Here is a 15,399-nt window from a genome sequence, read left to right on the forward strand (position 1 = left end):
CAATCTGCTTGGCTTGACTTGGCGTCTGACGTGCATGGCTCTCACACAGTTCCAAGCTCCTCGGAGCTTAGCTTCTTGTACCTTTCAATAGAGCACGATAGCACAGAGAATCTATGATCAAATGCAAGGATAAATCACTTACAGACCCTTGATTTGCATCCACTAATTTAATTTTTATCATCTCAGAACGACGCTGGATATATTTTCTTAAAATTGAATACACGGAGGCTTCTGTTAATCAACTTCTTACTTCAGCTTTTCTACCACTTCTATTGACAGTTTTTAAAAGAACTAATTTTGTATTTGGACATCTTAATCTTTGTACCAAACTGTATTTAGAAACTTCGCGATTTAGCAGCCCTACGGTTAAATGCAAAAATAGTTACTTCAATCGCGAACCACTCACTAAAGATTAGCAGGGAACATTCATTCTGCCATCAGTATCAGCTGGTGCTAGGAACAGAAGCTTAAATGAGTCGACTGTTTGAGGTGGCACTGAGCCTATTGTCTCTTTCTAACTTGCCCACTGCTCTACTGTTTATCAACACTTGAACTTTTCACACATAATGGAAAGTACAATAACATGAAACTATAACTGGACGTCTTCAGTTTGTGCATTGCAAACTAAAATGTTTTAAAATCAACTTTCAAAATTCTGCATGTTTCCTTGTCCTGTAGTTACATCATTTAATGCTGTACTGTAATATGCTCTTTTATACTTTGCTGTAGTTTGTAGAATGCATTTAAATATCAAATGTTTCTCTGGTGGTTGTGCTGAACTGATTCTGTGTCTTAGTGCTTACATCCTTAGCGTCAGGAGCCTAAATATATATATATATATATAAAGTTATTTGCTAAATATATATTTCATAATCATTCTCAACCTTTACTGAACTTTGTGGCTGAAGGTCTTTTTTAAACTAAATCTTTTCTTCCTTGCCTCTATTCAAAAGATAATCTTTTGTTGAAAGCCAACAGTTGTAGGTTTGGAAATCAGTTTATTGGGCAATATTTGTATTAAACAATGTCTAATCTTGTCATATTGATAACATTTTAACTTGGTGACAGGACATGCAGACAGTTCACTCCATGCACTGATGTGGTACCTTGATTTTATACGCATTTTGTTCATCGTTTTGAGAATGATCTTAAAAAAATCACTGAGCCTAAACTATGAAGAGCAAATCATGGAACACATGAGGTTTAAACTCAAATTGATTCAGTAAAGACTCGTGTTTACAGGTCTGAGCAAATTCGTACAAGCTGAATGTGTAGGAAGGAACTGCAGATGCTGCTTTATACCGAAGATAGACACAGAGTGCTGGAGTAACTCAGCGGGTCAGGCAGCATCTGTGGAGAATAAGGATAGGTGACGTTTCACAGAGTGCTGGAGTAACTCAGCGGGTCAGGCAGCATCTGTGGAGAATAAGGATAGGTGACGTTTCAGGTCGGAACCCGTTAGAAGAACGGTCCCAACCCGAAACGGCACCCGTACTTTTCCGCCACAGATGCTGCCTGACCCGCTGAATTACTCCAGCACTTTGTGTCTTATCCTGCAACCTGGGATTCATTACAACACTATCCAACTTGCTGGGGAAAGTACCGCAGCGTTTAATGTTAAACTGCCCTCAATTTGAGCAGAAAATGTAGTTGCTTTCAGTGATTTACACCGCCCTCCATAATGTTTGGGACAAAGACCCATTTATTTATTTGTCTCTGTACTCCACAATTTTACATTTGTAATAGGAAAAAAATCATATGGTTAAAGTGCACATTGTCAGATTTTAATAAAGGCCGTTTTTATACATTTTGGTTTCACCATGTAGAAATTACAGCTGTGTTTATACATAGTCCCCCCATTTCAGGGCACCATTATGAATGAATAGGTTTATTGGCCAAGTATATATACATACAAGGAATTTGCCTTGGTGCTCCGCTCGCAAGTATCAGCACAACACACAGTAAACCATTAAGAATAAAACATAAAACATTAATAAAACATTATAGTTTAAACATGTGAATGAAATAAAATACCAGAGCAAAAAGAGGCTGCAGACTTTTGGTTATTGAATAGAGCTACTGCTCGTGGGGGAAAAAGCTGTTTGGGACACAGCAATGTCATGTAAATGAAAGTAGTTATGTTTAGTATTTTGTTGCATATCCTTTGCATGTAATGACTGCTTGAAGTGCTACACTTGGCTGATTCATGGACATCACCAGTTGCTGGGTGTCTTCTCTGGTGATGCTCTGCCAGGCCTGTATTGCTGCCATCTTTAGCTTATGCTTGTTTTGGGGGCTAGTCCCCTTCAGTTTTCTCTTCAGCATATAAAAGGCATGCTCAATTGGGTTCAGATCGGGTGATTGACTTGGCCACTCAAGAATTGACAATTTTTTAGCTTTGAAAAACTCCTTTGTTGCTTTAGCAGTATGTTTGGGATCATTGTCTTGCTGTAGAATGAACTGCCAGCCAATGAGTTTTGAGGCATTTGTTTGAACTTGAGCAGATATGATCTGTCTATACATTTCAGAATTAATTATGCTACTACCATCAGCAGTTGTATCATCAATGAAGATAAATGAACCAGTACCTTCAGCAGCCATACATGCCCAGGCCATAACACCCCCACCACCGTGTTTCACATTTGAGGCGGTCTGCTTTGGATCTTGGGCAGTTCCTTCTCTCCATACTTTGCTCGTGCCATCACTCTGATATGTTAATCTTCATCTCATCTGTCCACAAGACCTTTTTCCAGAACTGTGGTTGCTCTTTTAAGTACTTCTTGGCAAACTGTAACCTGGCCATCCTATTTTTGCAGCCAACCAGTGGCTTGCATCTTGCAGTGTAGCCTCTTTATTTCTGTTCATGAAGTTTTCTCCAGACAGTGGTTATTGACAAATCCACACCTGACTCCTGAAGAGTTTCTGATCTGTCGGACAGGTGTTTGGGGATTTTTCTTTATAGAGAGAATTCTTCTGTCATCATCTGTGGAGGTCTTCCTTGGCTTGCCAGTCCCTTTGCGATTAGTAAGCTCACCAGTGCTCTCTTTCTTCTTAATGATGTTCCAAACAATTGATTTTGGTAAGCCTAAGGTTTGGCTGATGTCTCTAACAGGTTTATTCTTGTTTCTCAGTCTCATAATGGCTTCTTTGACTTTCATTGGCACAACTTTGGTCCTCATGTTGATAAACAGCAATAAAAGTTTCCAAAGGTGATGGAAAGACTGGAGGAAAGACTAGGTGCTGAGAGCTCCCTTATACGTGCATTAAGGAGGCAATTAAACACACCTGAACAATTACAAACCCCTGTGAAGCCATGTGTCCCAAACATTATGGTGCCCTGAATTGGAGGGACTGTATAAACAGCTGTAATTTCTACATGGTGAAACCAAAATGTACAAAGATACCCTTTAATAAAATCTGACAATGTGCACTTTAACCACATGTGATTTTTTTCCTATCACAAATTTCCAATTGTGGAATACAGAGGCAAATAAATAAATGATGGGTCTTTGTCCCAAACATTATGGAGGGCACTGTATTTTGAAGCCAAACCGAGGGTCTCGACCCAAAACGTCACCCATTCCTTCTCTCCAGCAATGCTGTCTGTCCCGCTGAGTTACTCCAGCTTTTTGTGTCTGTATTCGGTTTAAACCAGCATCTGTGGTTCCTTCTTACACAATTGTGAACAATATCTAACTTTGTTTGTGTAGAATAGAACTTTCTCAGAGACAAGGCCGCCCCGCATTGAAGGGTCTGATTTGTAACCAGTTTAAATTTGAACTTTTAACCTAATCTTTGTCTATCTTGTGAATGTGGTGATTTGTATTCAAAATAAAGTTGTAGAGACAGACCTGTGTGCACTCTTCTTACAAATTTCATTGAAGCGTTTGCAAAATCTAATGTTGCTTTTGTTCATTTCCTTAACGGAGCAATGTATAAAACAATTTCACTTCAAAGTGTGAGCTTTTACTGTGGCTAATAAATAGGCAGCATTTGGGGGCAAAGACGCTGGCAAGTGGACGACTTGTTGAAAATAACAGTTTAGTTGCTGGGGTTGAGAATTCAAGTTAGTGGTGAGAGGGGCAGGATTGCCACAGTCAGTCTGACCATCTCCATCTGCCTCCTAAAATTCTATAAATCGCTCATTCCGATGATATCCATGGTGAGCCACAATGTCTCGTTCATTGTTTAGTTTTTACAGATACAGCAAGTCTCGCCAACCATCGATCACCCTTTCGTTCAAACTCGTTATAGAGTCATAGAGTGATACAGCGTGGAAACAGGCCCTTCAGCCCAACTCAAGATTCAAGATTGTCATGTGTCCCAGATAGGACAACAACATTCTTGCTTTGCTTCAGCACAACAGAATATTGTAGGCATAAATAAATACAGAACTGATCAGTGTGTCCATATACCATTGAATATATATATATATATATATATATATACACACACATAAATAGTGCAATAGGATATTAAAGTTCAGATTTTTGTTTGAGTTGAGTTTAATTCAATTCAATTCAACTTTAATGTCATTGCACAAATACTAAGTATGGGTACAACGAAATGCAGTTTTGCGTCAGTCCGTAGTAGTAGTGCATATAGAAATTTAAAAAAAAGAAGATACAGAATAATCAAAAATACAAAAACAATGGGGACGGAGGGACCGGAGAAATCTATCGGCGGGACTCCGAGTTCAGCAATGTGATGGTATAATTGTAGAAGCTGTTCCTCATCCTGCTGGTACGAGACCTGAGGCTCCTGTACCGCCTCCCTGATGGGAGGAGGGCAAACAGTCCATGGTTGGGGTGGGAGGGGTCTTTAATGATCTTCCCAGCCCGTCTCAGACACCGTTTTCGGTGGAGGGCATCCATGGCAGGGAGCGGGGCACCGATGATGTGCTGCGCGGTTTTCACCACCCGTTGTAGTGCCTTCCTGTCCGCAACAGTGCAGCTGCTGTACCATACCGTGAAGCAGTTGGTCAGATGCTCTCGATGGTACAGCGGTAGAAGTTGGTCAGTATCTGGGGGGACAGGTGGGCTTTCTTGAGCCTCCTCAGGAAGTAAAGGCGCTGCTGCGCCTTTTTGATCAGCTTGGATGTGTTGAGGGACCAGGACAAATCCTCCGAGATATGTACCCCGAGGAATTTGTAGCTGGAGACGCGCTCCACCTCAGTCCCGTTTATATGGATGGGGAATCCCCACGGCCATTAATAGTCTGATGGCCGTGGGGAAGCGGCTGTTCCTGAACCTGGATGTTGCAGATTTCAGGCTCCTGTACCTTCTACCTGAAGGCAGCGGAGAGATGAGTCGACCACCACGGCCAACAATGTCCCAGCTACACTAGTCCCACTTGCCTGTGCTTGATCCATATCCCTCCAAACATGTCCTAACCATGAAGCTATCTAACTTTTTTAAACAATGGGATAGTCCTAGCCTCAACTACCTCCTCTGGCAGCTTGTTCCATACACCCACCACCCTTTGTGTGAAAAAGTTACCCCTCCGATTCCTATTAAATATTTTCCCCTTCACCTTGAACCTGTGTCCTCTGGTCCTCAATTCCCCTACTCTGGGCAAGAGACTCTGTGCAACTACCCGATCTATTCCTCTCATGATTTTATACACCTCTATAAGATCACCCCTCATCCTCCTGCGCTCCAAGAAATAGAGACTCAGCCTACTCAACCTCTCCCTATAGCTCACACCCTCTAGTCCCGGTAACATCCTCTTAAATCTTTTCTGAACCCTTTCAAGCTTGACAATATCTTTCCTATAACATGGTGCCCAGTTCTGTATTATCCCACTCCCCACATAGAAACATTCAAAGTAGGTGCAGGAGTAGGCCATTCGGCCCTTCGTGTCAGCACTGCCATTCAATGTGATCATGGCTGATCATCCAGAATTAGTACCCCGTTCCTGCTTTCTCCCTTGATTCCTTTAACCACTACGGGACCACGTTACACACTAGGGGGCAATTTACAGAAGCCAAAGATGCTAAAAATAACAATGATAAAGGCAACGTCATCATCGTTCCTTTGTTATTAATACTTTTTGGCATATCTTTCATTTATTTGTTCTATATCTCACTGTCGATATCTCTTTTTTACCTCTCCCCTGACTCAGTCTGAAGAAAACTCTCGACCCGAAACGTCATCCATTCATAAGGTCATAAGATCAAAAGTGATAGGGGTAGAATTAGGCCATTCGGCCCATCAAGTCCACTCCGACATTCGATCTTGTCTGATCTATCTCTCCCTCCTAATCCCATTCTCCTGCCTTGTCAAGAATAACCTCTGACACCCGTACTAATCAAGAATCTATCAATCTCTGCCTTTGAAATATCCCCTGACTTGGCCTCCACAGCCTCTGTGGCAAAGAATTCCACAGATTCACCACCCTCTGACTAAAAACATTTCCCCACCTCCTTCCTAAAAGAACGTCCTTTAATTCTGAGGCTGTGACCTCTAGTCCTAAACTCTCCCACTAGTGGAAACATCCTCTCCACATCCACTATCCAAGCCTTTCACTATTCTGTACGTTTCAATGATGTCCCCCCTCATTCTTCTAAACTCCAGTCCTGACAAAGGCTCTTCGTAGGTTAACCTACTCATTACTGGGATCATTCTTGTAAACCTCCTATGGACCCTCTCCAGAGCCAGTACATCCTTCCATGGATATGGTGGCCAAAATTGTTCTCAATATTCCAAATGTGGCCTGACCAGCGACTTATGGAGCCTCAGCAATACATCCCTGTTGTTGTATACAAGCCCTCTTGGAATAAATGCTAGCATTGCGTTTACTTTCTTTACTACTAATTCGACTTCCAGATTAACTTTTTGGGAATCCTGCACCAGCACTCAAGTCCCTGTGCACCTCCGATTTCTGGATTCTCTCCCCATTTAGAAAATAGTCTACGCCTTGATTCCTACGACCAAAATGCATGACTCCACACTTTGCTACACTATATTCCATCTGCCACTTCTCTGCCCACTCTCCCAACCTGTCCAAGTCCTTCTGCAGAGTCCCTGCTTTCTCTACACTACCTGCCCCTCCACCCATTTTCATATCATCTGCAAACTTGGCCACAAAGCCTTCAATCCCCTCGTCCAAAACATGAATATACAACGTGAAGAGCAGCGGCCCCAGCACCGAGCCCTGTGGGACTCCACTAGTCACTGGCAGCCAACCAGAAAAAGCCCCCTTTATTGCCACTCTTTGTCTTCTGCCATCCAGCCAACCTGCTGTCCTTCTCTTCAGAGATGCTGCCTGTCCCGCTGAGTTACTCCAGCTTTTTGTGTCTATCTGACACCAGCATCTGCAGTTCCTTCCAACACAAGACAATTTATGTGCCATTCAAATTCTTGGTGCAACTTTGCACTGGGTCTGTAATTATAATCCACTAGATGGCAGACTTCTACCAATTTAGAACAAAATAAGATGAAACAATCAAGATTCAGGAGTTGAGATCTAGATAAGGCTCTTAAAGATAGCGGAGTCAGGGGATATGGGGAGAAGGCAGGAACGGGGTATTAATTGTGGATGATCAGCCATGATCACATTGAATGGTGATGCTGGCACGATGGGCCGAATGGCCTCCTCCTGCACCTATTGTCTATTGAGAGTGTGTAATTGTGAGGGAAGGAACTGCAGATGCTGGTTTACACTGAAGTTAGACACAACATGCTGGAGTAACTCAGTGGGACAGGCAGCATCTCTGGAGAGAAGGAATGGGTGACATTTCGGGTCGAGACTGAAAAGTGAGACCGGAGAAGGGTCTCGACCCCAAACGTCACCCATTCCTTCTCTCCAGAGATGCTGCCTGTCCCACTGAGTTACTCCAGCATTTTGTGTCCATCTTTGGTATGAATGTTGATTTCTCTAACTTCAAGGAACCCTTACATCCCCCCTCTCCCCATCCCTCCCTCACCCTTGTTATTGTACCAGCTTCATAGTTGGCTTGTTGAGTCTCATTGTTTGTAACTCGTTTTCACCTAGGTCACAGCTAACAACGGCCTGTTTCCTTTATCATCATTACATTTTTGCTCATCTTCTATTCATTTGTTCCACATCTCTCTACATCACCGTCTATATCTGTCGTTTCTCTTTCCCCCGACTCTCAGTCTGAAGAAGGGTCTCGACCCGAAACGTCACCCGTTCCTTCTCACCAGAGATGCTGCCTGTCCCGCTGAGTTATGCCCCTGTCCAACTTAGGAAACCTGAACAAAAACCTCTGGAGACTTTGCGCCCCACCCAAGGTTTCCGTGCGGTTCCCGGAGGTTGCAGGTGGTTGCCGGAGGTTGCAGGTAGTGGAAGCAGGTAGGGAGACTGACAAAAACCTTCGGGAACCGCACGGAAACCTTGGGTGGGGGCGCAAAGTCTCCAGAGGTGTCCGTTCAGGTTTCCTAAGTGGGACGGGGGCATAACTCCAGCATTTTGTTTGATCACAGGGGTGACTAGAGTCGTCCAAGGATGCTCAGTTGAATCTCCCAATGCCTGATTTGACCTGGAGATTTTTCCAAGCTGAGGCCCGGCGGACAGGAACATAGGGAGCTCCAGGTCCCTGGTGGGAGACCGCTTTTCGGAGCTCCCGCAACGGCAACTTCTCCCGCTGGAATCACGGGGTTTAAAGGACACGGAGCGGGGCCTAACATTGCCCGGCGCGGCTTAAACGGCCACAGGGCTTACCATCGCCCGCCGGGGGCTTTAACATCGGTAGCTCCAGTGATCCTCGATGCTGCAGCCGGACTGCTGGACTGTGGGAGAAGAACAAAGGGAAGAGATAAGACTTTGCCTTCCATCACAGTGAGGAGGTGTTGGAGATTCACTGTGATGGGTGTTTATGTAAATTGTGTTAAGTGTGGGTCATGGATTTTTTTGTAATGTAAGACTAGAAAATGCAATTCCGTTCAAACCAAGCTGTTTGAATGACAATAAAAGGCATTCTATTCTAATATAGTTTTTTGGTTTAGAGATACAGCGCGGGAACAGGCCCTTCGGCCCACCGGGTCCGCACCGACCAGCGATCCCCGCACACTAACACTATCCTACACCCACCAGGGACAATTTACATTTACACCAAGCCAATTAACCTACAAACCTGCACGTCTTTGGAGTGTGGGGGGGGAAACTGAAGGTCTCGGAGAAAACCCACGCAGGTCACGGGGAGAACGTGCAAACTCTGTACAGACAGCACCCGTAGTCGGGATCGAACCTGGGTCTCTGGCGCTGTGAGGCAGCAACTCTACCGCTGTGCCACCGTGCCTCCGCATTCTGTTGGACGGAACTCATATAAGGGCAAACAGCCAGTGTACAGGTTGCTGGAATTGGGTGGGGTTTGGATGGGGGTTGAGTGGACAAGCCAATGGCTTCTCAGGTATGGTACAAAATGAAGGCAAGATGGCGACCAGCCCAGGCGATTATTTGCGCGCTGGCCACGGAAGCAGATCTACCATCACATATTACAATCGATCCACATCCTTCAATCTCCACTCCTGCACCAACATTACTTCCTTTACTTTTAATTTACTTACTTTAGATGCACTTTAGAGTCTCTTGCCCAGAGAAGGTGAATCGAGGACCAGACATGGGTTCAAGGTGAAGGGGAAAAGATTTAATAGGAATCCGAGGGGTAACTTTTCCACACAGAAAGGGTGGTGGGTGTATGGAACAAGCTGACAGAGGTGGTAGCTGAGACTGGGACTATCCCAACGTTTAAGAAACAGTTATAGAGGTTCATGGATAGGACAGGTTTGGAGGGATATGGACCAAGCGCAGGCAAGTTGGACTAGTGTAGCTGGGACATGTTGGCCGGTGTGGGCAAGATGGGCCGAAGGGCCTGTTTCCACACTGTATCACTCTATGACTCTGACTATGTTATACCCTTATCCTGTATCTATACACTGTAGACGGAGCGATTGTAATCACGTATTGTCTTTCTGCTGACTGGTTAGCGCGCAACAGAAGCTTTTCACTGTACCTCGGTACACGTGACGATAAACTGAACTGTAACCTGTGGGAGAGGGGGAGGGGGGAGGGGGGAGTTAAGGATGAACCCAGCGGAGGTTGTGTAATGAGTCGAGTCGTGCACACGTCACGATACAACACATTGGTCTGCAGGACATTACAGTAAAGCCCCTGCCCCACTCACGTGTCCTTGGCACGCTAATTACGCCACCTCGCGGTCGCGTTGAGGCGCGACGGTCCCGTGAAGGTCGCGCGTGACTTCATGCGTCCGCACAGCCGCCTGGAGCGCGTGACGTCATTTGAAGACAGACACAAAATGCTGGAGTAACTCAGCGGGACCGGCAGCATCTCTGGAGAGAAGCAATGGGCGATGTTTCGGGTCGAGACCCTTCTTCAGACTGAGAGACGGCTCTGTGCCCATTGTAGCGTTTGCCTCCACGCCAGGGTGGCCCCTGTGGACGGTGTCGAAGTACTTGGCCCGGAGGACAGCTGGGACAACTGCCTTGTGGCCCTTGACTATAATCCCGTCCTGTAACACCAGCTCATCGTGAACCAGGAAGTATGGGCGGATCGCGAGCGGGTTGCTGTGTTGTTTATCCGGCCAGCCACGCCGGATGGCCGCGGACAGCAATTGTAAAGTCTCGTCAGCAGCCGTCTGCTCTGCCAGGCTGCTTAAGCAATCAGTGGGAACGTACGACACCTTCATGACTGAGAACCGGTCCTGTTCAGAGGGCTGTTGTTCGCTGGTTTTGCGTGGGGCTCTCGATAGCGTGTCAGCTATGTGCAGGCCCTTGCCCTTTGTGTAGACAATGTTGAAATCAAACCGCTGCAGCTGCAGCTGCATCATCATCCGTAGCAGGCGAGCCCGGAGCGGCGTGGACGGGTTTAGTCAAGATGGTGACCAGCGGCTGGCGGCCTGTTTCTATAGTCACAGACTTCCCAAAAATAAAGTCTTTGAATTTCGTGCAGGCGAAAACCACTGCAGGCTACCCCCCAAGGATAAGTCTCCTACCCTTAAACCCCTGTCCCACGGTACGAGTTCATTCCAAGACCTCTCCCGAGTTTGCCCTGATTCGAACTCGGAGATTTACGGCAATGGCCACTCGTGGGTACTCGGTACATGTTGAAAAATCTTCAGGAGTCTTCCCGTGCTTACCTGCCGTTAGCGCTAAGAGACGTCCCCGTGCTCTTAGCATCTCTGGAGAAAAAGGATGGGTGATGTTTCAGGTCGGTGCCCTTGTTCAGACTTTTTCTCCACAGATGCTGCCTGACCCGCTGAGTTACTCCAGCTATTTTGAGTCCACCGTTAGCATAACGGCCTGCAGTTCTGCACGAGCTACACTGGGTGGCAGTGCTCAATAGAAGTTCATATATTAAACATGGTTTAACATCTTCAGAAATCCACCTTCAGTCTCCATCGTAAGTTTCTAGCTCCATCTATTTCCAGGTTTGGATCACGGTCCCGGGGACATGGTTTTGATCCCGAGCTCGCCAGTATCTGCGTTAAATTTGCTCCTTGTCTCTCTGCTTCCCTAAGTTGCTTCCCACATCCCAAAGAGGAGCTGGTAGGTTAATGATCTGCTGATAATTTAGTGCAGACTTTAGGGCAATGAAGGCCAACGAGGGGAGCTGATGGATATGTGCGAGAAAACTAGTTGCTGGGCTGCAGGGAGTTTAGAGACGGGGGGAGCGGACAAATGAGAGTGTTCTTAAGTTCAGAAGTGAGAGGAAAAGAATGAGACCATTCGGCCCATCAAGTCTACTCCGCCATTCAATCACGGCTGGTCTATCTCACCCTCTCAACCCCATTCTCCTGCCTTCTCCCCATAACCCCTGGCACCCGTACTAATCAAGAATCTGTCAACTTCCACCTTACAAAATATCCATTGACTTGGCCTCTACCGCCTTCTGTGGCAATGAGTTCCACAGATTCACCACCCTCTGACTAAAGAAACATCTTCTCATCTCTCTTCTAAAGGAACGTCCTTTTATTCTGACGCTGTGCCCACTGGTTCGAGACTCGCCCACTAGTGGAAACATCCTCTCCAGAGTGTTCTTCTAGGCAGCTAGTATGGACATGATGGGTTGAATGGCATCATTATCAATTTTAGATAAGACAAGATTATGTCAATTCCTTGACCCATCTTTTCTATTTGACTGGACATGTCCTGCTTAGAGTCATAGTCATACAGCATGGAAACAGGCCCTTCGGCCCAACCTGTCCATGCCGACCAACATGCCCCATCTACACCAGTCCCATGTGTCCGCTCTTGGCCCTTATTCCTCTAAACCTGTCCTATCCATGTACCTATCCAAATGTCTCTTAAACATTGTGACAGTCCCTGCCTCAACTACCTCCTCCAGCAGCTCGTTCCATACATCCACCATACTTTTGTAAAAAAAAGTTCCTATTACATTTTTTACCTCTCATTGCCCAAGAACTTTGAGAGACAGGTTCAAGGTGAGGGGGGGGGGAAGATTGAACCGTAAGGCAGCAACTCTACGACTGTGCCACCGTGCCAGATCACTGGTACAGGTAAATGACTGTATAGCCGTGATCATATTGAATGGCGGTGCTGGCTCGAAGGGCCGAATGGCCTACTCCTGCACCTATTGTCTATTAGATACATAGATACATAGAAAATAGGTGCAGGAGTAGGCCATTCGGCCCTTCGAGCCTGCTCCGCCATTCAATATGATCATGGCTGATCATCCAACTCAGTATCTCGTACCTGCCTTCTCTCCATACCCCCTGATCCCTTTAGCCACAAGGGCCACATCTAACTCCCTCTTACAGTGGCTTGCAAAAGTTTTCATACCCTTTGAACTTTTCCACATTTTGTCACGTTACAACCACAAACGTAAATGTATTTTATTGGGATTTTATGTGATAGACCAACACAAAGTGGCACATAATTGTGAAGTGGAAGGAAAATGATACATGGTTTTCAAATTTTTTTACAATTAAAAAACTGAAAAGTGTGGCGTGCAAAAGTATTCAGCCCCCTTTACTCTGATACCCCTAAATAAAATCCAGTGCAACCAATTGCCTTCAGAAGTCACCTAATTAGTAAATAGAGTCCACTTGTGTGTAATCTAATCTCAGTATAAATACAGCTGTTCTGTGAAGGCCTCAGAGGTTTGTTAGAGAACATTAGTGAACAAACAGCATCATGAAGCCCAAGGAACACACCAGACAGGTCAGGGATAAAGTTGTGGAGAAGTTTAAAGCAGGGTTAGGTTATAAAAAAATATCCCAAGCTTTGAACATCTCACGGAGCACTGTTCAATCCATCATCCGAAAATGGAAAGAGTATGGCACAACTGCAAAACTACCAAGACATGGCCGTCCACCTAAACTGACAGGCCGGGCAAGGAGAGCATTGATCAGAGAAGCAGCCAAGAGGCCCATGGTAACTCTGGAGGAGCTGCAGAGATCCACAGCTCAGGTGGGAGAATCTGTCCACAGGACAACTATTAGTCGTGCACTCCACAAATCGGGCCTTTATGGAAGAGTGGCAAGTAGAAAGCCATTGTTGAAAAAAAGCCATAAGAAGTCCCGTATGCAGTTTGCCACAAGCCATGTGGGGGACACAGCAAACATGTGGAGGAAGGTGCTCTGGTCAGATGAGACCAAAATTGAAGTTTTTGGCCTAAATGCAAAACGCTATGTGTGGCGGAAAACTAACACTGCACATCACCCTGAACACACCATCCCCACTGTGAAACATGGTGGTGGCAGTATCATGCTGTGGGGATGCTTTTCTTCAGTAGGGAGAGGGAAGCTGGTCAGAGTTGATGGGAAGATGGATGGAGCCAAATACAGGGCAATCTTGGAAGAAAACCTGTTAGAGTCTGCAACAGACTTGAGACTGGGGCGGAGGTTCACCTTCCAGCAGGACAATGACCCTAAACATACAGCCAGAGCTACAATGGAATGGTTTAGATCAAAGCATATTCATGTGTTAGAATGGCCCAGTCAAAGTCCAGACCTAAATCCAATTGAGAATCTCTGGCAAGACTTGAAAATTGCTGTTCACAGACGCTCTCCATCCAATCTGACTGAGCTTGAGCTATTTTGCAAAGAAGAATGGGCAAATATTTCAGTCTCTAGATGTTCAAAGCTGGTAGAGACATACCCCAAAAGACTTGCGGCTGTAATTGCAGCGAAAGGTGGTTCTACAAAGTACTGACTCAGGGGGGCTGAATACTTTTGCACGCCACACTTTTCAGTTTTTTATTTGTAAAAAAATTTGAAAACCATGTATCATTTTCCTTCCACTTCACAATTATGCACCACTTTGTGTTGGTCTATCACATAAAATCCCAATAAAATACATTTACGTTTGTGGTTGTAACGTGACAAAATGTGGAAAAGTTCAAGGGGTATGAAAACTTTTGCAAGGCACTGTAAATATAGCCAATGAACTGGCCTCAACTACCCTCTGTGGCAGAGAGTTCCAGAGATTCACCACTGAAAAATGTGTGAAAAATGTTTTTCTCATCTCGGTCTTAAAGGATTTCCCCCTTATCCTTAAGCTGTGACCCCTTGTCCTGGACTTCCCCAACATCGGGAACAATCTTCCTGCATCTAGCCTGTCCAACCCCTTAAGAATTTTGTAAGTTTCTATAAGATCCCCCCTCAATCTCCTAAATTCTAGCGAGTACAAGCCGAGTCTATTAACTATCTGTAACGCACTCTACAAAGGTTTACAACAAATGGCCGGCACGGTGCCGCAGCGGTAGAGTTGCTGCCTCACGGCGCCAGTGACCGGGGTTCGATCCCGACTATGGGTGCTGTCTGTACGGAGTTTGTACGTGGGTTTTCTCCGAGATCTTCGGTTTCCTCCCACACTCCAAAGACGTACAGGTTTGTAGGTTAATTGGCTTGGTATAAATGTAAATTGTCCCTGGTGCGTGTAGGACTAGTGTTAGTGTGCGGGGGGATCGCTGGTCGGCGCGGACTCGGTGGGCCGAAGGGCCTGTTTCCGCGCGGAGTCTCTAAACTAAATGCCCGATTCGCAAATCGTGAGCTCAAAGACATTGAGTGTTGATGAACGGAACCATAAATAGGAATAAAGTGGACTGGAGAGGGGACAAATTGTAAGTTTGTGCTGATGTGACAAATCGCACACTGTCCCGAACAGATGTATGGGAAGAAGACAGAATCGGGCTAGTGCTTCAAATTCTAAAGCTGTTTGATAACTAATTCACCAAGGCCAATGGCCTCACCGGAATGGATTCCGTGAGTAATAACTATATTGAATTACAAAATATTTGTATCAGCCGACACCAATTATGGTTTAAGCCTCATGATGTACGCACCATGCCAACTAGAATTATTCTGCATTGCCTTGAAAGGGAATAATGAAAGAACTCGAAGCCTGTCTTCAATGTCAAGTGACAGGAAGTCAGATCAGTGAGAATTACATTTCA

This window comes from Amblyraja radiata, chromosome 20, assembly GCF_010909765.2.
Source record: "Amblyraja radiata isolate CabotCenter1 chromosome 20, sAmbRad1.1.pri, whole genome shotgun sequence".
Lineage (NCBI taxonomy): Eukaryota > Metazoa > Chordata > Chondrichthyes > Rajiformes > Rajidae > Amblyraja > Amblyraja radiata.